Here is a 21434-nt window from a genome sequence, read left to right on the forward strand (position 1 = left end):
TGTCAGGGCTGATTCAGACCTGAGACCTGGCGAGTGCAGCCACCCAACCTGAGGGATTTGAGACAAAGAATAGCTGGTCCCCTCCCCTCTGGCTGGCCCCACCCCAGGCATTTCCAAGGGCTCACCATCTGGGTTGGTGCCAGCTCAGTGCCTGCTGCTAGCCTAATACCTCGCTTGGTCTCAAAGAATCCTCCTCTGTTATGGAGCAGGTTGGAGTTAGTTTTCTCCATGCTCCTTCCAGCCCCCAGACTCCTTGGCTTTCAAACTTAGGGTTGTAGTTAAGGCTGTGAGGTCACAGACAAGGGTTCCCATCTTGCTCTGCCACTTGGGGACTAAATGACTTTGGACAAGTTGCTTTCTCCTTTTCCTCATGTATAGGGCTGTCCTGATGATTAAAGGAGACACTGTAGGTAAAGCACACAGCACAACGACTGGGCCGTTGAAGTGGTGGCCACACCTAGTGATGTGGGGTTGGGGAGGGGCAGGAATTTTTGCTCAGATCTGCTTAGGCATTCAGTAGGTGCTTAATAGTTGGATGATCCTTCCACAAGGTAATCCTGACTTTTGCTTCTTCGATCATCAGGGTCGTAACTAATGATGTGGGTTTACGTCCTAGAGTTCTGAGGGAGGCAGGAAATTAAGCTTTTCCAACCCTTGGTTTAAGTCTAAGGAGTCTGCTCTATTGTATCCTGAATGACCTCCTCTGTTCTTCCCTCTTATCAGAGGTATCTGGGCATTCAGTGTCCTCTTCAGAAAGCCTGCCCAGATTTCTCCCAATCTTTATGGTTCCAGCTCTTAACAGACCTCAGTATTGCGGTCTTGAAGGACCCTAGTCAGTATTTGATTCTTTATATCTGGTCCCACTTGGGCCCCCAGGTGTCCCTTGGTGCCCAGGCAAAGGCAGGCGGTTCTAGAGGAAAAGCCAGGCCAGGTGCCACTGGAGACCAGACACTAGCCAGATCCTGTTTCTCCAACAGCGCTGTGAGCAGGGCAGCAGGGCTGGCAGGCACTGGGTGTTTTTCTTCCTGTGCATGAGTGCGATGAAGATGCTCAGATCTCTCCGCTACCAGGAGTGAAGTTAGCTGCCTGCCTCCAGCAGCTAGCATCTTCAAGTGTTGCCTCTGCATTTGAGTAGAAGCCACACCCTTCCCAGGCAGCTGCAGCCAATGGCTGAGCACAGCAAGGCTCCAGGGGCCTGACCATGTTTGCCCAGCCCAGGACTCCAGAGGCCCCAGTTGGGTTGGCCAAGACTTTGTCAGATCTGCATCACAGTCTGAAGGCTTGCCCTGCCCAATCCTGCTTCCTCCCCGTCTTATCTTCCACAGTCACCACCTCTCCTTACAACCTTCTTAAATCTCCGAAATGCATCTCAGCATCTGCTTTACCTGGTGCCCAACCCACACACCTTCCATCTCCAGCCCCAGCACAGCACTGTGTAAAGGATGGGCTGAAATGGGCTCCTGGATGAGATGCTGTGTGGGGGAAGCTTCGGACTTCAAGGTCTCCAGACTCTCATAGACTAAAAGGGGACCTGAGAACATCTCTATTCCAATTTCCCCTTTCACTCATTCTTTTAATGTGGAGAACATGGAGAACATGCCAGGCCCTTTGCTTCAGAGACGGATGGCCTGGTGGGGGAGAGAGAGAAGCAGGCTAGCACTCTCAGCCATGGTTTCGGCACACTGATGAGAACGCCTAATCCTCACAGGGAATTGGGGTTCTCAGCTTAAGGGGCTGCTGATTTAAAAATCTGCGCTGGCAGGGCCTGATTTTCTTTTGTTTCCTTTGCTAGAAGCCTTTACAATGGAGACATCTTAAGTAACAATAAGGATGGCAAATAACACTTCCTCCGTGCTCCCCTCTGCTGGGCACTGCGCTGGGGCATCAGGTAAAGGCTTGAAGGAAGACTGCAGGTTAGTCATGGAGTCAGCCCTCCTAGCTTACAATCCACCACTCACTGGCTATGTGACCTTGGACAAGCTACTTGACCTCTCTCTGCCTCATGTTTTTCCTCTGTTCAATAGGAATTCAAGAATATCTTCTTTATACTTGCTGTGAAAAATAAGCAAGCTAAAACTTATAAAGTGCCAGCAGGGCCCTGCATAGAATAAGTGCTCAATAAATGTAAACATTTTTATTATTCTTTTCATCTCAGTTGATCACAAAAAGATCTATGACAGGAGTGCTGTTATTACCTCTATTTTTTTCCAGGTGTGGAAATTGAAGTTCAGACAGATTTAAAAACTTGCCCCAGGTCAACAGTTAGCAAGCGGATGCACGGGGACGCTGAGGCCAGGCAGGCTGACTCCAGAGTCCAGAGTCTTCCCCCCTAGACTGCCTGCAGCTCTCTCACTCATCTAAGGCCTGGGGAAAGTTTTCTTTAAAAACCCTTTTTATCAAGGTGTGTATATATATATGATATGTATATATGAAAGGTCACAAGTAATAAATGTTCAGCTCAATGAATTTTCACGAACTGGAGACACCTGTGCACCAGCACCCTGCTCAAGATGCAGAGCACAGACAGCCCCCAGCGACGCCTGCGCCCTCTCCCTTCGCTGTTCCCCCAGAGGGAGTCACTGTTCTGGCTTCTAATGCTATAGATTAGTTTCACATGTTTTTAAAAGATCTTTTCCAACCTTATGGAAGTATAATTGAAGTACAATAAACTACAAATATTTAAAATGTACAATTTGATCAGTTTTGATATTTACATATACCCATGAAACCAAACTTCAGAAAGACAACATTTCCATAACCTCGAGAAGAAGTTTCCTTGTGCCCCTTTGTAATCTGTCACTCCCTCCACCCCTGTCCTAGGCAACCGCTGATCAGCTTGCTGTTCCTGTAGGTTAGTTTGCACTTTGTAGAATGTTGTTTAAACGGAATTACGCAGTGTGTCCTCTTTTGGCCGGGGGCGGCCGGGGGGAGTGCATTGAGGCGATGGGGGGGGCGGAGTGGCCAGTTTCTTTCCTTTAGTGTAGTGCTTTTGAGATTCACTCATTTTGTTGTGTGTGTCAACAGTTTTTTTCCTTTACTGCTGAATAGTATTCCATTGTATGGCTATATCACAGTTCAGCTGTTCACTTGGTGGAAATTTGGGTTGGTTCCAATTTTTTATCATTACAAATAAAGTTATGAATTTCCATGGACAAGTATTTGTGTGGAAATTTGTTTTTGTTTCTCTTGGTTAAGTATCTACAAATGAAATGGATGGGTCACATGGTAAGTGTAGGTTTCGTTTTAAAGAGTCTATCAAATAGTTTTCCAAAGTGGTTGTATCATTTTACATTCCTTCCAACAGTCTGAGAGTTTCAATTGCTCCACATCCTTACCAACATTAGGTATGGTCAGCTTTTTAAATTTTAGCTATTGTGGTGAATGTGTTGTAATTTGCATTTCCCTGATGACTAATGATATTGAGAATTTTTTCACTCGTTTATTAGTCATTTGTATATCTTCTCTGTGAAGTGTCTTTTCAAACCTTTTGCCCATTTTACTATCGGGTTGCTTGTTTTCTTATTACTGAGTTGTAAGTGTTCTTTATACATTCTGGATACAAGTACTTTGTCTGATAGATATGTTACAAATATTTTTTCCCTGAATGTGGCTTGCCTTTTCATTTTCTTAATGATGACTTTCAAAGAACAATGGTTTTTTATTTTGATCAAGTCCAGTTTATCAATTTTTCCTTTACATGTGCTTTTTGTAGTCTAAGAAATCTTTGCCTATCCCAAGCTTGTTAAGATACTCTTTTTTTTTTTGTCTAAAAGTTTATGGTTTTAGGTTTTACATTTTGGTCTCTGATCCATTTTTAAGTAAGTTTGGATATGGTGGTTGTATCAATGTTCATTTTTTTTCCAGTGGATGTCCAGTTGATCAGAACAATTGTTGAAAAACTTTTCCTTTTCCCATTGAATTTTCTTAGCACTTTTGTAAAAAATCTGTTGACCAGATATGTGTGGGTCTATTTCTGGACACTATTTTTTTGTTGCATTGATCTGTGTCTAGCTTTCCACCAGTACTAAATGCTCTTGATTACTGTAGCTTGAAGGAAGCCCTGAAGTCAGATAGAGTAAGTTCTCTAACTTTGTTCTTCTTTTAAAAATGGCTTTAGTTGTTCTAAGTCCTTTGAATTTTCATAGACATTTTAAAATCAGCTTTTCAAATCCAAAAAAAAAGTGCCTGATGGAATTTTGATGGGGATTACATTGAATTTATAGATCAATTGTGAGAAGAACTGGTATATTAGGCATTTTGTGTCTCCCAACCCAAAACATGACAGACCTCTCCATTCAGTTAGGTCTTCTTTAATTTCAGCAATGTTTTATAGTTTTCAGTGTAGAGGTTTGCTAAATTTATTCCTAGGGATTTGACAAATTTTGATGCTATCTTAAATGGGATTTTCAAAATTTTACTTTCAAATTGTTTGCTGCTAAAAACTTTCATGATGAACCCTCCTTCCTTTCACAACAGAGACGTTGGGAGCACCTAGACGAAGGGGAGATTCCTGCAGTGCTCTGGCAAGTGCTGTAGGTAAGATGTCAGGGCCTGAAAGAAGAAAGGCAGAGTGACTGGTGGCCTCCAAAGAAGAGCTCCCTCCCTCTGCCTTCCTTGAGGACGCTTCCCACTTTTTATTAGGGAGTGCGGGTTGTTGTGATGATGAGAGTCGGAGAGATTCTGCAGTGGGAGGGGATTCTGCACTTTCTCCCTAGTGCCACCCACACGCACGGCTTCCAATATCTTCCATACGTTAGAGACAAGTTACCTCCTCTAAGCTCCAGGGATGTGCCTCTCACAGGGCCCTTAAACTCAGACTCTCCAGAACTGACCTCACAATCTTCCCTCGAACCTGCTTCTTATCCAAATGTTTCTTTTACTGGAAATGGCAACCTCCTCCACCAGTTGCACAATACCCCATAGGAATAGTAGTAAATACCCAATAAATACTTATTGTATGGATAAGTGAATGAATATTTGTAGTATAGGAAGTGGTCTTATCACATGTAAGTTTTGAGGAAAGTTACCTCCTTTGAGCTAGCTTGGGAAGTCCCATGCCTGTCCCCACAATGCTGGAGAGATCAAGACTTAATTAAAGTTCCATGAGACTCTGCGTGCTGGAGCTGGTTCTTTCTCTTGTGTTACTCTGGGACCTCTCTGAGACTACAGCTACAGGCAGCAAGAGGGTGGGGCATTTCCGGTCCTGGGGACACATATATTGCTTTTCCTTGCAATGACTGACTCTTGCTCATTTCTATATCGCCTGTGCCTTGGCGCAGTCCTGGAATGCAGAAGATACTTGATAAATGTTTGAAGGAATGAATAAATACTTGAATTAATGAATGAAAGAATGAAACAACTCCATGGTCTAAGTACTATTACTCTCTTTTTACACATGGGGAAACCAAGGCTCAGAGACTACCCAACTAGGAAGCAGCAAAACTGGGGTGCAAACCCAGTCATCTTGGTTCCCAGACCAGTGATCCCTCTACTGCATCAGGAAAGTTATGACAACCAAGTACACATCTCATTTCATTTTCCTCCCAACTAGTAGTTCTTAGTGCTTCCTGCATGCCAGGCATTGATAGCCAGATGAAGCAAGATTGGATGAAGCTATCAATGTCCTCTTGAGAGCACGTATGGCTAGCCACAGGATTTAAAAAAAAAAAAAAGAAAGCCTTTCTCCTAGGGCCCTGACCTGAACCAATTCTTGCTCATCTAAAGCAGGGTCCTCAAGTAAAGATTCCCAGGGCCCTCCCCTGGAAATTCAGTCATTCATCTGGAGGTGATGCCTGGGAATCTATATTTTAACCGCTGCCTTGGGTTGGTCTGGAAGACAGCCAGTTGGGAACAGTCCAACAGAAAGTTTGGACAGAAGCCTCATGAGGATGAAGAATAAGCCTGTCTGTTCTTTTGTTTGCAAACATTTACAGAGCAGTTACTATCTCTCAGTCACTATTCTAAGTCCTAGGGACACACTAGTGAAGAAAACAAAGTCCTTATTCTCATTCATTCTATGGGGTGGGTTGGGGAGGCGGAGACAGTGAACAAGTCAAGAAATAGATGTGCAGAATAACCTCTGAAGCAAACAGAGTGGAGTGATGTGATACGGAGTGACAAGGAGAGGGTAATTTAGCTCTCTGAGGAGGTGACATTTACGCTGAGTCCCAGATGACCAGAAGGAGCCAAGCTTTGGGAGCTCTGGGGGAAGAGTATTCCAGGCAGAGGGAACAGGAGATGGCAAAGTCTGTGCAGATGGGCACACTTGGTGTGTGTGGCTGACGTGGCATGAACAAGGGGACAAACAGTCGAAAATGTGGTTAGACAGAGGGAGGCAGGAACCATAGCATTTGAGGCCTTAGAACCAAGCAAAAGGTTTAGATTTCTTTCCAGAGGGTTTTAAGCAGAAGAACTGACATGACGTGATTGCTTTAATTGGCTTGCTCTGGCCACTAGCCAAAGACAAGAGCCTAGGGGTCTAAAGTGGGAGTGGGGGGCCAGCTAGGGGCTTGAGGGAGTCCAGGCTAGAGATGGTGGCAGCTGGGCCTGGGTGGGAAGGTGGAGATGGAGAGCGGTGGACAAGCCAGAAATGCAGCTGTCAGAAGGCTTTGTGGGGATTTGGAAGTGTGGGGAGGGTGAAGAGGACAGAGAGCATCAAAGATGCCTCCTAGGATTGGGCCTGGATAACTGGGTGAATGATGAGCCACTTACTGCAATGGGAGGACTGGGTGAGTGTTCTGGGTTGAATAGTGTTTCCCAAAAATTCATGTTCACTCACAAAGACTTACTTCTTGACCAAACTTAAGAGGCTCCTCTGATCTCTCTTTTCTATTAGGCCTCAACTCAGGCCTATGAAAACTACAGACTGTCAGCGCAAATGATTTTGTCCACCCTCCCACCCCCACACCAAAAGACCTGAATAAACACTAACGTAGTTTCTGACAGCTCAAGGCTGCATTCCTAGAGAGAACCCAACTCCCTCCTTTTTTTTTTTTTTTTTTTTTTGGTGAGGAAGATTGGCCGTGAGCTAACATCTGTTGCCAATCTTCCTCTTTTTGCTTGAGGAAGATTAGCTCTGAGCTAACATCTGTGCCACTCTTCCTCTATTTTTTTTTTGTATTTAGGATGCTGCCACAGCATGGCTTGATGAGCAGTGTGTAGATCCGTGCCTGGGATCCAAACCCACAAACCCTGGACCAGAAGCAGAGCATGTGAACTTAACTGCTACACCACTGGGCTGGCCCCACCTATTCTCCCTTTAAAATGCCCAGTCACCTCTGCACAAATGCAAGTTGAGTTTGTGAACTCTTTTCCCTGTTGTAATGGTTGTTACTGAGTAAAGTCTACCCTTACCACTTTAACTAGTGTTTGGCTTTATGTTTGACACCACCCAGAACCTGTGAATGCAACCTTTTTTGGAAATGAGATCTTTGTACGTATAATCTCATTGAGATGAGGTCATACTGAGTTAAAGGGGACCCTAATCCAATGACTGGTGTCCTTATAAGAAGAGGGAAATAAGGTGCAGAGACAGACACACAAGGAGAATGCCGTGTTGTAACAGAGGCAGAGAGTGGAGTTAGGCTGCCACAAGCCAAGGAATGCGACTAGCAACCACAGAAGCTAAGAGAGAGGCATGGGACAGATTCTCCCCCAGAAACTCAGGAAGGAACCAGTGTTCCCCGCAGCTTGATTTTGGACTCCTTGCCTCCAGAATTAGGAGAGTATAAATTTCTATTGCTTTAAGACACCCAGTTTGTGGTACTTTGTTATGACGGCCCTAGGAAACTAATTCTGGGAGAAACAGGTTTTGTTAGCACCATATCCACCGGCACCTAGCACAGTGTTGGACAGAGAGTAGATGCTCAATAAATATCTGTTGAATGAATTAGTGACTTGCTCCTACTCATCCTGGACTGAAGCAAACATAATAATATCTTCCTGGCTTGGAAAAACACTTATTGGCAGTATCGTAGAAATTCAAGATATTATCCTTTGTAATAAACACCTACTGGGGCAACAGCACTCTCCAATCAAGTCAATGAGGTGGCATAGTGATTGCCATTTCACAGGGAAGTCAACAGAGAGCCAGAGAGGGGCCCCAGGTCACAGCCCCTGTAAGGGGAAGCGCTACAAATGGGAACCCCAGTGTGTGTCACACTGACCTCAAGCTTGTCGCTCATTCCACTCAGCTGTCAATGCAGAAAATAGGCTGGTTCCTGCTGAAACTAGTTCTTTTGCTTTTCAGCTTTGACCTGGGCCCAGGTGCTGATCCTGAGGTCAGACCTGTCTCAGGAGAGAGGGTGCCAGGTAGGTCCTTGTCTCAGCTGTTACTGAGAGCTCCATTCAGCTCAGCGAGTCTCCAGATCCTGGCATCTCCCCTCCCTGGCTCCTTTCAAGCAGTTCTCAAACTTTAGCTGTGCACGTGGATCACCTGGAGGTTCTCTTGAAATGCAGATTCTGACTCAGCAGGACCCAAGTGGGGTCTAAGTTTCTAATGTCTAACAAGCTCCCAGGTGATGTGGATGCTGCTGGTCCACCTACTATATTTTATCCAGGGCAGTGGAGGTGGGAGTGGGGTGGGGTGAGCAGAGAGAAGGGAAATGGGGGCATTGAGGTCTGGGAGGCTGTGGTATGACATCTCTTGGGGAAAGCAGCTCATCCTCACTTTATCTCTTTTGTGCTCTCCTTGTTTTTCTCTTCTACTCTTGTAAATTGTCATTAGAAACCTCTCTTAATCTCTCTCTCTCTCTCCCATCAATCCTATAGAGAGAGTTAGCTTAGAATCAGGACATCTGCATTCTTGTCCTTCCCAGGGGACTCCACCCCCTAATCAGGACCCCAGGATGCTGGAAGGCAAGCTCCCTCCCCCTCCCTGGAGCCCATGACTCTCACTCCAGGTACCCGTGCCAGTGTGGGAGCCAGGGTACGATGAATCTGCAGTTGCTCCCCAGCATGCCCATCCTCGCAGTGGGGAGCAGGTGGCATGTGGGGAGAGCTGTGGAAAGGCCCTTCCTACTTCCCAGAACTCTGGCCTGGCCCCCAGGGCACAGGAGTTAATGAAGATGGAGGGATGGCCTCCTCCTAATGGGCCTTTCAAGGCCTGGCCAGGAGCCCACTGGACATACTGCCTTTGACCTTGGTTTCTGGTAAATATGCTCTAATGTGAGGTGTCTGAGTCAGAGAGGGAACAATATCTCTGAATGGGAAGTTATCGTCGAGTTAATTTATAAATTTAGAATCAAAATCCTAAAGGAATTGCTTGGGAGGAGAGTGGTAGGGAACTTGATAAATTAATTCTAAACAACACTGGTAAATGGGAGAGAATAGTCAAATAAGTACTGAAAGAAAAAAATAACGTAAGGGGCTATGATATATACTAATGTAATGTAATATAGAGCCCTGAAGACCCAGGTGTACTTTATTTTATTTTATTTTATTTTTTGAGGAAGATTAGCCCTGAGCTAACATCTGCTGCCAATCCTCCTCTTTTTGCTGAGGAAGACTGGCCCTGAGCTAACATCCGTGCCCATCTTCCTCTATTTTATATGTGGGATGCCTACCACAGCATGGCTTGCCAAGCGGTGCCATGTCCGCACCTGGGATCTGAACTGGCAAACCCTGGGCCGCCAAAGCGCAATGTGTGCACTTAACCGCTGCACCACCTGCCCGGCCCCCCAAGGTGTACTTTAAATATTCAGAATATGACAAATGTGGCATTTCAAAATGGGTAGGAAATGAATAAATATGGCTTAGAAAATTAAGAATTTGATCTTTCCCCAAACCACATACTAACATAAATTTCAAACCGGATAAAGAATTAAATATAATAAATGATACCAAAAAGATAACAGAGGAAAATACTCATATAATGTCCATGTGGGGAAAGCCATTCTAAGTTTAATATCAAAAGTAGAAACCATAAGGGAAAGATTGAAAAATATGACAGCAAAAAGATTTTGTGCATCAAAAAAATCATAAACAAAATTAATAGGCAAAGGATAAATTAGGACAATTCAATATATATCTGAAAAAGTGTTGATATCATTACAAATCAATAGGAAAAAGACACCACCCCAGTAGGAATAGGCACGGAGCATAACAGACATGTGATTTAAAACTAAGTGTAAATGATCAGTAAACATGTGAAGCCATTTGTAACAATAATAGTAACAAAAGAAATGCAACTTTGGGGCAGATCCAGTGTCGTATTGAAGTTCGAGGGCTCTACTTCGGTGGCCTGGGGTTCCCCGGCCGTGATCTCAGGTGTGGACTTGTCAGGCCATGCTGTGGCAGGTGTCCCACATATAAAGTAGAGGAAGATGGGCACGGGTGTTAGCTCAGGGTCAATCTTCCTCAGCAAAAAGAGGCGGATTGGCAGTGGATGTTAGCTCAGGGCTAATCTTCCTAAAAAAAAAAAGAAAAGAAAAGAACTGCAACTTAAACCACAAGGTACCTCTTCTTGCGGCTGAACTGGCATAGATCAGAAAGATATTTTTTAAGTAACAGCCAGACAGGGGAAGAGTTTGAATAAACAGACACTCACATTCTGCTGCTGGGGCTGTAAATTGGTTCCACTGTGCTGTAGGGTGAAAGCCCTAAAAACTTTCCATCTGTTTGCACCAGAAATTCCATTTCTAGAAATTGATCCTAAAGAAATAATCAGATGCGCAAAATGAATGCATAAATATGTATGCATTGCAGTGGCACTCATGCATGGAAAGTAGAAACTGCCTAAATGTGCATCCACCAGTCTGAGCACCTCTCCTCCAGCTCACCCCATCAGTCACCAGTTCTCCATCCCAGCTTTTAGGACAAGGGTACCTGTGATTTTGTCTAAGGGATAGGTTGCTAGCCTTTCTCTGGTTTGAGCCTCACAGCACCCCCTTGTGGTTTGCAGGGCCAGGCCGGATTTCGCTTCTTCCAGGGGACCTGGATGTCCCACCAAGTACCAGAGTGGAGAGGTAGCAGCTGAGGGTTTAACTTGTGCTTTGTTTCTTGGTCCTGGTGTCCAGAAGGAATAGAAAGCATTTCCTTTCTCCCTAGGGACCTGCTTTGGTTTCTAAGACCTGGCTTCTTACTGCTCTTGGGCCCTCAGAGCCCCGTGTGGTCTGCCCAACCCCTTACCCACCACAACACCTAGGAAGCTTCTTGGTAGTCCAGCCTCACAGGCCTTCTTTCAGCTCCTCAAGCTCATCATGCTCCCTCTGGCCACACTGTCTTTGCAGATGCTGTTCCGCTTGCCCCAAACATTCCTCCCTCCCTCTCCTGCCTGATTACTTCTGGCCTCAGATGTCCCTGTCTCAGAGACCCTTCTCTGGCCTAAGTTTCCATAGCCTTCTTTGTGATGTGTATTCTAGTTGCAATTTTACATTAATTTGTGCAACTGCTTGGTTTCTGTCTCTCTGTCTCCCAAGACTCTCAGCACCATGTGGCAGGACTGTGTCTCTTACAGCCCCGGTATCACGTGGTACATGACATACAGTAGGGCCTCCACATGGCCATCCCATGCCCCTGGGAAATTCTCTTTGATTCTTTCTTTGATAACTCTTTTGCCTTTGTTTTTCTCTTTCCTCTTTCCAGAATGCCAACTGTTTGGATGTTGAACTTCTTGAATTATTTCTTTAAGTAGCCTCTCTCCTCTCGTATATTTTTCTTTTTGACGTTTTGTTCCACATTCTGGAGATTTCACCAACTTTATTTTCCAAACCATCTATTGCAAGTTTTATTATGGCAAGCATGTTTTAAATTTTCAAAAGTTATTTCTTGGGGCCGGCCCCGTGGCCGAGTGGTTAAGTTCACATGATCTGCTTCAGTGGCCCAGGGTTTTGCTGGTTCGGATCCTGGGCGCAGAACTGGCACTGCTTGTCAGGCCATGCTGAGGCGGCATCCCACATGCCACAACTAGAAGGACCCACAACTAAAACATACAGTCTCATGCTGGGGGGCTTTGAAGAGAAGAAGGAAAAAAAATTATTTTTTTAAAGTTATTTCTTTTATATTTGAATACCTGTGTCCATAACAACATTATTTACGATAGCCAAAAGGTAGAAACAGCCCAAGTATCCATGGATGGATGTGGTATATACACGCAAAGGAATATTTATTTTTATTAGCTTATAACATTATATAAATTTCAGGTGTACATCATTATATTTTGATTTCTGTGTAGACTACATTGTCTTTACCACCCAGAGTCTAATTGCCATCCATCACTGTACATGTGTGCCCTTTTACCCCTTTTGCCCTCCTCCGTCCCCCCTTCCCCTCCAGTAACCACCAATCTAATCTCTGTATCTATGTGTTTGTTTGTTGTTGTTTTAATCTTCCACATGAGTGAAATCATACTATGTACTGGCTTTCTCCATCTGACTGACTTTGCTTAGCATAAATGCCCTCGTGGTCCATTCATATTGTTGCAGATAGAAAGATTTCATCTTTTTTTATGGCTGAGTAGTATGCCATGGTATGTATATACCACATCTTTATCCATTCATGCATTGATGGGCACTTTGTTTCCATACACAATGCGACATTATTCAGCCTTAAAAATGAAGGAAATTCTGACATACACTATACGAATGAACCTTGAGGACATTATGCTAAGTGAAATAAACAGGTCACAAAAGGACAAATACTGTGTGATTCCCCTTACATGAGGTACCTAGAATAGTCCAGGTCATAGAGATAGAAAGTAGACGGGTGGTTGCCAGGGGCTGTGGGGAGGGAGGAGTGGGGAGTTTGTGTTTGATGGGTACACATGGTTACATTTTGCAAGATGAGAAACCTTCTGGAGAAGGATGGTGGTGATGGTCGCAGTACAGTGTGAAAGTACCTAATGCCACTGAGCTGCATACACTTAGAAATGGTTAAAATGGTAAATTTTATATTATGTATATTTTACCTCAGTTTTAAAAATTATTTCTTTCTCTAACTGTTCCTTTTTTCTTAACATTCTGGGTTTTTTTTTTTTTTTTTTTTGCTGGACAAGATTTGCCCTGAGCTATCATCTGTTGCCAATCTTCCTCTTTCTTTTATTTTCCCTCCCCAAAGCCCCAGTACATAGTTGTATATTCTAGATGTAAGTCCTTCTAGTTCTGTGTGAGCCACTGCCACAGCATGGCTACTGACAGATGAGTGGTGTGTTCTGCACCCGGGAACTGAATCCTGGGCTGCTGAAGTGGAGCATGTGGAACTTAACCGCTAGACCATCAGAGATAGCCCTGTTTTTTTCTTTTAAGAGGCCTCATTTCCTGAGGATACAAATTTCCTTTCTTTCTTTTTAAAATTATCTTTTATTCTCTGAATTTGCTCTGAGGGCTTCTTTTGCTCTTTCTCCTTCATGTTGGAACCTTTTGCCTAATGTGTGGGGCTACCTGGCATCCTTTCGTCTTTAAACAGGCTGGCCTGGGGTTCTGTGCATGTGGGCAGAGCTCAGCATGAATAGATGGAGAACCAGATGTTACACCAGGAGGCCCCTAAGTGCTAGAATAAGGACGGCTTATTCAGGAGTGCTGATAACCACACTAGCAGTGCCCACTCTCACCAGGCAGTTTATTCAGTTATCATTAGAGAAGAAGCTCTGATTTTCTTCCTTGGGGTAAGTGCCCAGTACATTCACGACTCAGGGGAAGCGGCATTAACTGTCCAAACTTAGAGCTTCATTGCTCTGCCTATTCCAGCCCCGCTTCTCACTCTGCCCTCTGTGATACCTGCCCTAAGCCTCCAGGCTCTCTGAGGGTCCCGTGGCAGACAGGTGAGCCCCCTTGGCTCCAGTCCCTCTGCATGTTTTCTGGGCTTCTGCTCTCTGTATTCCATCCCAAAGGTCTCTACCTCCTTCCTATCTTCCAGAACTGTTTTGAGATCACTTGTCTACTACTGGCCCCTTTCTGTCCTCTTTGCTGTTGTGGATTTAGAACTTTTGGTCACTGATCCATCACTTGAATGAGGGAGAGGATATAAAGGGTGGTCTGTTGTGCCAGGGTTCATCAGGAATGAGATGAGAGGGCCAGGGCCTCACAGCAACCTGGGGCTTGCCTTCCTTCCTGAGGGAAGGACGGTGGCCCTTGGCCTCTCAGAGGTGGCTGTCAGGAGACCAGCTGTGGGTGGGGGAGGATGCTCCACCCAGGCCCACCTGTTGCTGAAGATCTGAGGCTTCCTGGCCCATTGTCAAGACCAGGGGCAGCCTTAGAGAAGCCAGGCCTAGGCCAGTTCTGGCAGGTTCAAACACAGGACAGATTTCACTACATTCCCTCAGCCTCCTGCCAGTGCTCACACTGGGAAGAAATCAAGTGACCTCAATGGCACAAGTGCCGGTCATCTCCTCCTCCCATCCTCAGCTTATTTTCAGGTCACTTCTTCCTTTTCCCAGCCTTGGACCAGATCCTAATGGAGCCCTCTTCCCTCAAGCTGCTTTCCTGAGTCCCTGAGGCTTCCCTGTCCCCAGGACGCAGGGCCCAGGACATCATCCTGCTCCACCACCACGGCAGTTCTAGGAGGCTAGAAGGAGGAGGGGGAGTTCTGAAGACCTCCTGGGGGATTCGGGTCCTGCAAAGGCTGTGGTGCCGGGAGACCCAGACAACTCTGGGATTTGGGCCCTCGGGCTGCAACCCTAAAGGCATCTCCCTCTCTCCGTGGCTTGAGGCCAAGCAGCACTTTTGGGACTGTCTCCACAACTCCTGATTCAAGCTCCTGGGGTTTGCCATGGTGCTAAGCTGGGTGGGCCACCCTGGCAGATGGGGGGCGTCTGTGTGGAAGCTGAGGCTCCACAACTACACGTGGAGGTTCCTTGTAGCTCATGAATTCATGAATCCAGCCGAATGCCAGGATACGTGGACTTGGCCCGACACAGAACTTGCCCCTCATTAGGCCCCACCCCTCTGAGAGATTGGTGAGTGAGCATGCTTAGGGGTGGGGAACCCACTCAGGAGTGTCTATTTCCCCAGTCAGATGGAGAAGGCTCCAGCTTGGAGAATAGGCCCCCAGACTGAGGGTTATATGACTGAATCCTGCTCTCCATTGCCTTGCTGCGTGATCTTGAACAAGTGGCCTCCAGCCTCTGGGCCTCAGTGTTGGACTTGATCATCCCTAAGGACTGATGCCGGTATCATTTTGAGTCTGGACAGGGTGCAGCTCTGGACACAGTCTGGACCTTGCATCTCCAGGCATAAGAAAGGTGGCTGCCTCCTACTTAGCTAGTCCCTCCCCAGGAGACCACAGCTATCAAACTGCCATCTCAGCAGAGGTGGCTGCCCTAGCTGAGCTCCCAGGAGGATGGTGGGAGAGTGGAGAGAAGAGGGGTGATTCTTACCAGAGTCATAAAACCTTAGGGGATCCCAGTCTTTGATTCCCCCAGAAGCAGACTGGAGCCAGTGACCATGGGATACTCAGGTCTATGGCAAGTTGGGCATTGACAGCATCTCTGAGCTTGCTTCTCTGGGCTCCGTAGAATATGACTAAACTCTGCAGGCCAACAGGTGGGGGGCACAATCTGCTCTCTGAACAGTCAGCAGATAAATGCAAGGTGTCTGTGGCACCCAGAGCGCTCCAAATACTTAATACTTATCAGCGTCCACTGCAGCTGACACAGAGGCGCACTGAGGGAGAGGTGTGTGCTACTCCAAGGAGAAAATGAGGGTAATTGAAATTAACTTGGCTCCTGCTGTTTTTTCCTCCTCCTCCTAATCACCGGGAAATCTGCTGCTGGCTGGGCGGGAGGGCCTGCGGGCCGATGCCCCCGGAGTCCAGGGCTCAATTAAGCTGTGGCAAATTGGATTTCTGGCCGTGAGGCCGCGGAGGCTGGGGTTGGCATTGAGGCATGAGCTGCCAAATGCTATTAGGCCAAGGGTTGCCCAGATGGACCCAGCAGCTAATTCAATCTGGCTTCCCAGAAACAAGACTTGGAAGGCCGAGCTGTGGGCCTGGAGAGCTGTGACTCTGGTCGGGAGGGCAGGGTCCTGTCTGGGGCTGGGCCCTTCTGTGGCCCACCCCAGGGAGTTCTGTGCCTGGCACCTGACCTCTGCCAGCCAGCTGGGCATTAACAATCCTGACAGCCAGTGATGGTGGCAGTTTAGTGCCAGGGAAAAAGCCCAGCCTGGGCATCCAGGGTCCAGGCCTCTGGTCCCCACACAGTTGTCAGCTTTTCTAGGAGTGGATTTGAGTGAGTTCTGTCTCTGTCTCCCCCCTTTCCCCTCTCTCTCTCTAGCACTAACATTCTTGCTTCTATGACTGTCATCGTCTATTAGAAAAAACAGAGTCAGAAAAAAAAATACCACGACTAGAGGGACCCACAACTAAGATATACAACTATGTACGGGGGGGTTTGGGGAGATAAAGCAGAAAAAAAGAAACAACAGAGTCAGGAAACTCATATAATGGGAAAGAAAGAGGGAGACAACAGGGAGATAAAGATTAAGTAAGAGAGAGTCAGAGAGTGATGGCGAGAAAGAGAGAGAAACACCAGAGAGAGAAACAGACAGGGAGAGACACATAGACAGAGCAAGACAGTGAGAAAGAGACACAGACAGACTTAGGGAAACTGAAAGAAAGAGACAGAAAGAGAGACAGAGAAAGAAAGAGGGGCTGAAGCCAAAATTTCACTACAAAATAGCATCTGCAAAATGAGCTTTCTAAGGGGTAGAGGGCAGAGGAGAGACTCAGACAGACAGAAGTACACGCATGTACACACACGCAGACACACATACATGAAAGAGAGAGAGAAAGAAAAGAAAAAGAGCCCATGAGAGGTAGACACATAGAGACAGAAGGAGGCAGGTCAGAGAGACCAAGAAAGGACTGACACAGACAGCAAGGACTCCCTGGAGGAGGCGAGATTGGGTCTAGAAGGCTGGGTGGAATCCAACCACAGTGACTTTTTTTTCTTTTTTGGAATCAAGAAGCATTCTTAACCTAGGCTTAAAAGCTAGTTCCCAAATGGTCAAAGAAGGGTCACGCTTCCTCATTCTTAAAAAAGTGGGAACCTTGGATTTTCCTCCCTGTTTCTTCTTGGTTGCTTTCTGCCATCCCAGGAAGAAATTCCAGGTTTTGACTGGCTCCAGCAGCCTGAGCGGTCTGAGAGTCACCTCAGCTGAGGCAGCCACACAATCTCCCCAGTCCTGACAGAGATTCCCATTGCCAGCTCTTTCCGGCCTCAGCTCCCCAAGCTATTAGAGCTGTGATGGACAGGCTGGGCAAGGATCCCACAGGTGTGCCTGTGGTCCTGATTGATCAGGCCCAGCCAGAGCTGGTCCCAATTGGCATTAATCCTCCATCTGTTTCCTGCTGGCCCTTCAGCCTAGAGGTCACAGCCTAGAGGTGGGAGTCCCTGTGTCCTGCCCTACTCTCTAATACCCTGAGCTTGTCATGCATGAGCCCTACAGGCCTTTCCTCCCTGAGACTAGGCCCAGAAGGCCTGTAAAGACTCAGCTCACGTCCATCCAAAGACTCTGGCAGGCGTCCATCCCCACTCTAAAGGACCTGTTTCCCATTCTCTTGCTGCACCCAAACCCATACTGCTGCCCTCAGGTGTCCCTCACCTGTACCCAGTCAGACGAGTGTCTCAGCTATCCAGGAACTCCTGAGGACAAGGGTGCAGAGCCTTGGCTTCCCGGCTGGACACAGCGAACGAGAGAATTGAGAACGGAGCAGCAGTTCTCAACCTGGGCTGCAAGGTGGAATCACCTGGGGAGCTTTAAGAGCCACCCATGCCTGGATCCTACCCTCAGAGTCTGCTGTAGCTGGCTGCAGTGTGGCCTGGACATCAGGGTTTTTAAAAGCTCCTAAGCGATCCTAATGTGTCCTCAAGACACGGCTGGCTGAGACAGGAAGAGTCCACTGCACACCTCACTTGACTGAGGCTCTGAGTGGCCAGGCCCCTGCCTGGGGTAATATGGCTGGAAGGGGCAGAGCAGTGCCTGCCAGAGTTCCTCCATCACCTTGCTTGGCTCCTCCCCCTCTCCAGCCCCTGGGGGTGCCGGGGGTTGGGGGAGATGGGCATAACCCGTCTGTCTCTTACCTTTTCCTAAGTTCCCTCTGGGTTTGGTCCTGGGGTTGAGTTCTGTGTTAACCTGTTCCAAACAACAGCTCCTTTCTGACCCTCAGTCTTCTCATCTATAATTTGGAGATAACAGGACCCACCTCAAAGGGTTGGGCTGACAAATAAATGAGTTAATAGATGTTAAGGGCTTCGCATGGTGCCTGGCACTTGGTTAAGCCTTCAGTAAATGCTACCTATTAGCATTCCCATTGCTATCATTACCACAAAGAGTAAACAAACAACAGGGTTTGACTGGCATTTGGGGGAGTGGGGCAGCCCAGTGACATACATAGTGGGTTGAATGGTGGCTCCCCAAAAGATATGTCCACATCTTAACCCCCAGAACCTCTGAATGCGACCTTATTTGGAAAAAGGGGGTCTTTGTAAATATAATTAAGGATCTCCAGGTGAGCTCAATCTAGATTATCCAGGTGGGCCCTAAATCCAATGACAAGTGTCCTTATAAGAAACAGAAGAGGAGAAGACACAGAGAAGACCACGTGAAGATGGAAAGGGAGACTGAAGCGGCAAGCCAAGGAAGGCATGGAGCCACCAGGAGCTGGAATTCTTCAGAGGTGTGTTAGTAAAAACTCAGTCTCTCCTCCTCCTGTATCTTTCTTTCCTGTGTGTCACCTTTACTTTCACACGGAACACTTCACTCCTGATCATCAAATGTGTGGGCTTTTTTCCCACACCAAGCAATTCTTTGCGACACCAGCTGGGCGTCCTGCAATTTAACTCACTTCTGACAATGTCTACCTGGATATAGTGTCAGATCCCACAGGTTAAGGGCTCAGGCCCACAGGACTGTCCCCCTCCCCAACTTCAGATGCCAATCACGAGTAGCAGGTCCCCAGGTGACCCACAACTTCCTCCGTCGGACTCGTCTACAAATCAAAGGTTCCCATGACCTCCTCAGCCTTGGATTCGATTATTTGCTAGAGCCGCTCACAGAACTCAGGGAAACATTTACTTACCTTGACCAGTTTATGACAGGATGTGATAAAGGATACAGATGAACAACCAGATGAAGAGACACTTGGGGGAAGTCTGGGAAGGTCCTGAGCATAGGAGCTTCTGTCGCTGCTGAGTTGGGGTGAGTCATCCTCTCAGTACGTGGATGCACAGGGCAAGGTATGTGGGAAGGGCATGGAATTTCCACGCCCTGTCCAGGCATGCCCTCTCCCAGCACCTCCATGTGTTCACCAACCCAGAAGCTCTCCAAAACCTGTACTGTTGGGATTTTTATGGAGACTTCATCACATAGACACAATCCATCATTAACTCCATTTCCAGCCCTTCTCCCTTCTCAAGAGAATAGGGAGCAGGGCTGAAAACCCCAAGATCAAATCATGGCTTGGTCTTCCTGGTGACCGGCTCCCATCCAGGAGCCATCTAGGAGCCCACCCAGAGTCATCTCATTAGAACAAAGGCACTGGGGCTGGCCCAATGGCACAGCGGTTAAGCTTGCACGTTCCGCTTCGGCAGCCCAGGGTTCGCTGGTTTGGATCCCCGGTGCGAACATGGCACTGCTTGGCAAGCCATGCTGTGATAGGTGTCCCACATATAAAGTAGAGGAAGATGGGCACAGATGTTAGCTCAGGGCCAGTCTTCCTCAGCAAAAAGAGGAGGATTGGCAGCAGATGTTAGCCCAGGGCTAATCTTCCTCAAAAAAATAAAAATAAAAATAAATAAAAAATTAAATTAAAAAAAAAAAGAACAAGGCACTCCTATCACCCAGGAAATTACAAGGGTTTCAGGAACTGGGGTCAAAGACCAAATATTAGAACAAAAGATGCTCCTAGTGCTCTTATCACTTAGGAATTTACAAGGAGCTGAGGGCAGAGACCAATACATATTTTTTCTATTATCTCACAGAAGGAAATATAGACACCTTGATTCCAGACTTCTGACCTCTAAAACTATGAGCAAATGTTTCGTGTTTGAGGTCCCCCTTTTGTTGTAGTTTGTTACAGCAGCCACAGAAAACTAATACGCCATCTCCAGAACTAAGTGTTGCTGGCTAAACAATCCCTTGACCGTGACTCCTGCCCCACTAGAGACACCTTAGGGAAGTGGAGGGGCAGCGACTCGGCACTGCCTTGAATTGGTGCTGCAAGGGGGCTCGTGCCTGAGGTCCCTTGGGGGGCCTGGCACTGAAGGAGTTCCCTCCCCTCTCTGGGCCTCAGACCCCCACTCCACCCACCCCCAACCAGGCGTTGTGTGTGTCTCTGAGTCTCAGGGAGAAAATGCCTCTGGGTGGTCAGTTCCTGTGAGGCCAGGCCTTGGCAAAGCCAATAGCAGCCCCAGGGGTGAAGCGGACGCCCAGCCTCCCTGTTCCTGCACTACCCAGGACTTCGGGGCCTGGACCTCCGAAGCTGATGGCTGATGTGGAAGAATTAAACCTCGCACACACTATGTCCTCCTCTCCACAAATGGAATTGAAGAAAATGACATCTAAGGGAGTCCTTTCTATGGGGTATTTTCAAAGCTTCCCTGAGGTTGGCTCTGGAGGTGACCAGAGGCCTCTGCCCGCCTTGGAGCCCCCTCCCACCTCCAGTGGGTGCCGCCAGCCCCCAGCCCTAGGGGAGGGGGTCAGAGCCCCCACACCAGGTTGAGTAACAGCCTCCTGCCAGAGGACTGACTGTGTGCAGGACACGGTCTGGGCACTGTGGGGAGTTCAGTGAGGGGACTAAAAAAGAGAAGCACATCTCCCCCAGACACACACTCACACACTCACACACGCACACACACACACACACACACACAGATTTACCATTTAAATGAGTTGACTAAACCTGTGGGTGAATGGTCTGATATGAAAAGCTTTATAGAAAGCAGGTAATGTGAGCAAATCTTCATGGCCCTAGTGTTTTTCTGATAAGAGAGGTGAAAACATAGAAAGTGGGCTGGGTAAGAAAGGAGGGGGCAGGCTGGAAGCAGTGCTTTCAAGGAGGGGAGGGACAATGCTTGGTGGCGAAGAGAGAGAGGGTGTGGCTGGCAAGTACAGTGGCCAGCGGGGGTAGTGGGGGTAGAGGGTGGCCTGGAGCCCCCAGCCTGCCCCATGGCCTGGCACCTCCCTCAGAGCTGTGAGAAAGGCTTTGCTTTTTCTCATTTACTCTGCGATGAGCTAGTAGCCGTAGTTGGGTAAGCCAGCTGTCAGGACTCACAGACCCCTCCCCTGGTGTGAGCTGTGCTCCCTGCCCTGTTCCCGGATGGATTTTCAGGAGCAACTCCTTTCGTCATTTTGTTTTGAGCACATTATCCTTGAACAGACTCTTGGTCTTTCTGTAGCCCGAGTCGGTCCCCGTAGCCTGGGAGTGCTCCCAGGAAGGGGAGAGAAGGAGAAACATCAAAACAAACTCCTGGCCTTTCCTCACAACAAGTTTTATTTATTCGA

The 21434-nt window shown here is 47.3% G+C and overlaps 1 long non-coding RNA gene across 1 annotated transcript; it reads right to left on the reverse strand.

Annotated features, from left to right (window-relative positions):
- Positions 1–10346: 10346 nt before the first annotated feature.
- LOC124233149 (uncharacterized) lies at positions 10347–19114 on the reverse strand. The gene is made up of 4 exons (XR_006886984.1): positions 19012–19114; positions 18014–18149; positions 10547–10650; positions 10347–10407 (listed from the first exon to the last, which is right to left on the reverse strand). It is a non-coding gene; the product is annotated as an uncharacterized LOC124233149 (long non-coding RNA).
- Between the last annotated feature and the right edge of the window lie 2320 nt (positions 19115–21434).

Source organism: Equus quagga, unplaced genomic scaffold (assembly GCF_021613505.1).
Source record: "Equus quagga isolate Etosha38 unplaced genomic scaffold, UCLA_HA_Equagga_1.0 154_RagTag, whole genome shotgun sequence".
Lineage (NCBI taxonomy): Eukaryota > Metazoa > Chordata > Mammalia > Perissodactyla > Equidae > Equus > Equus quagga.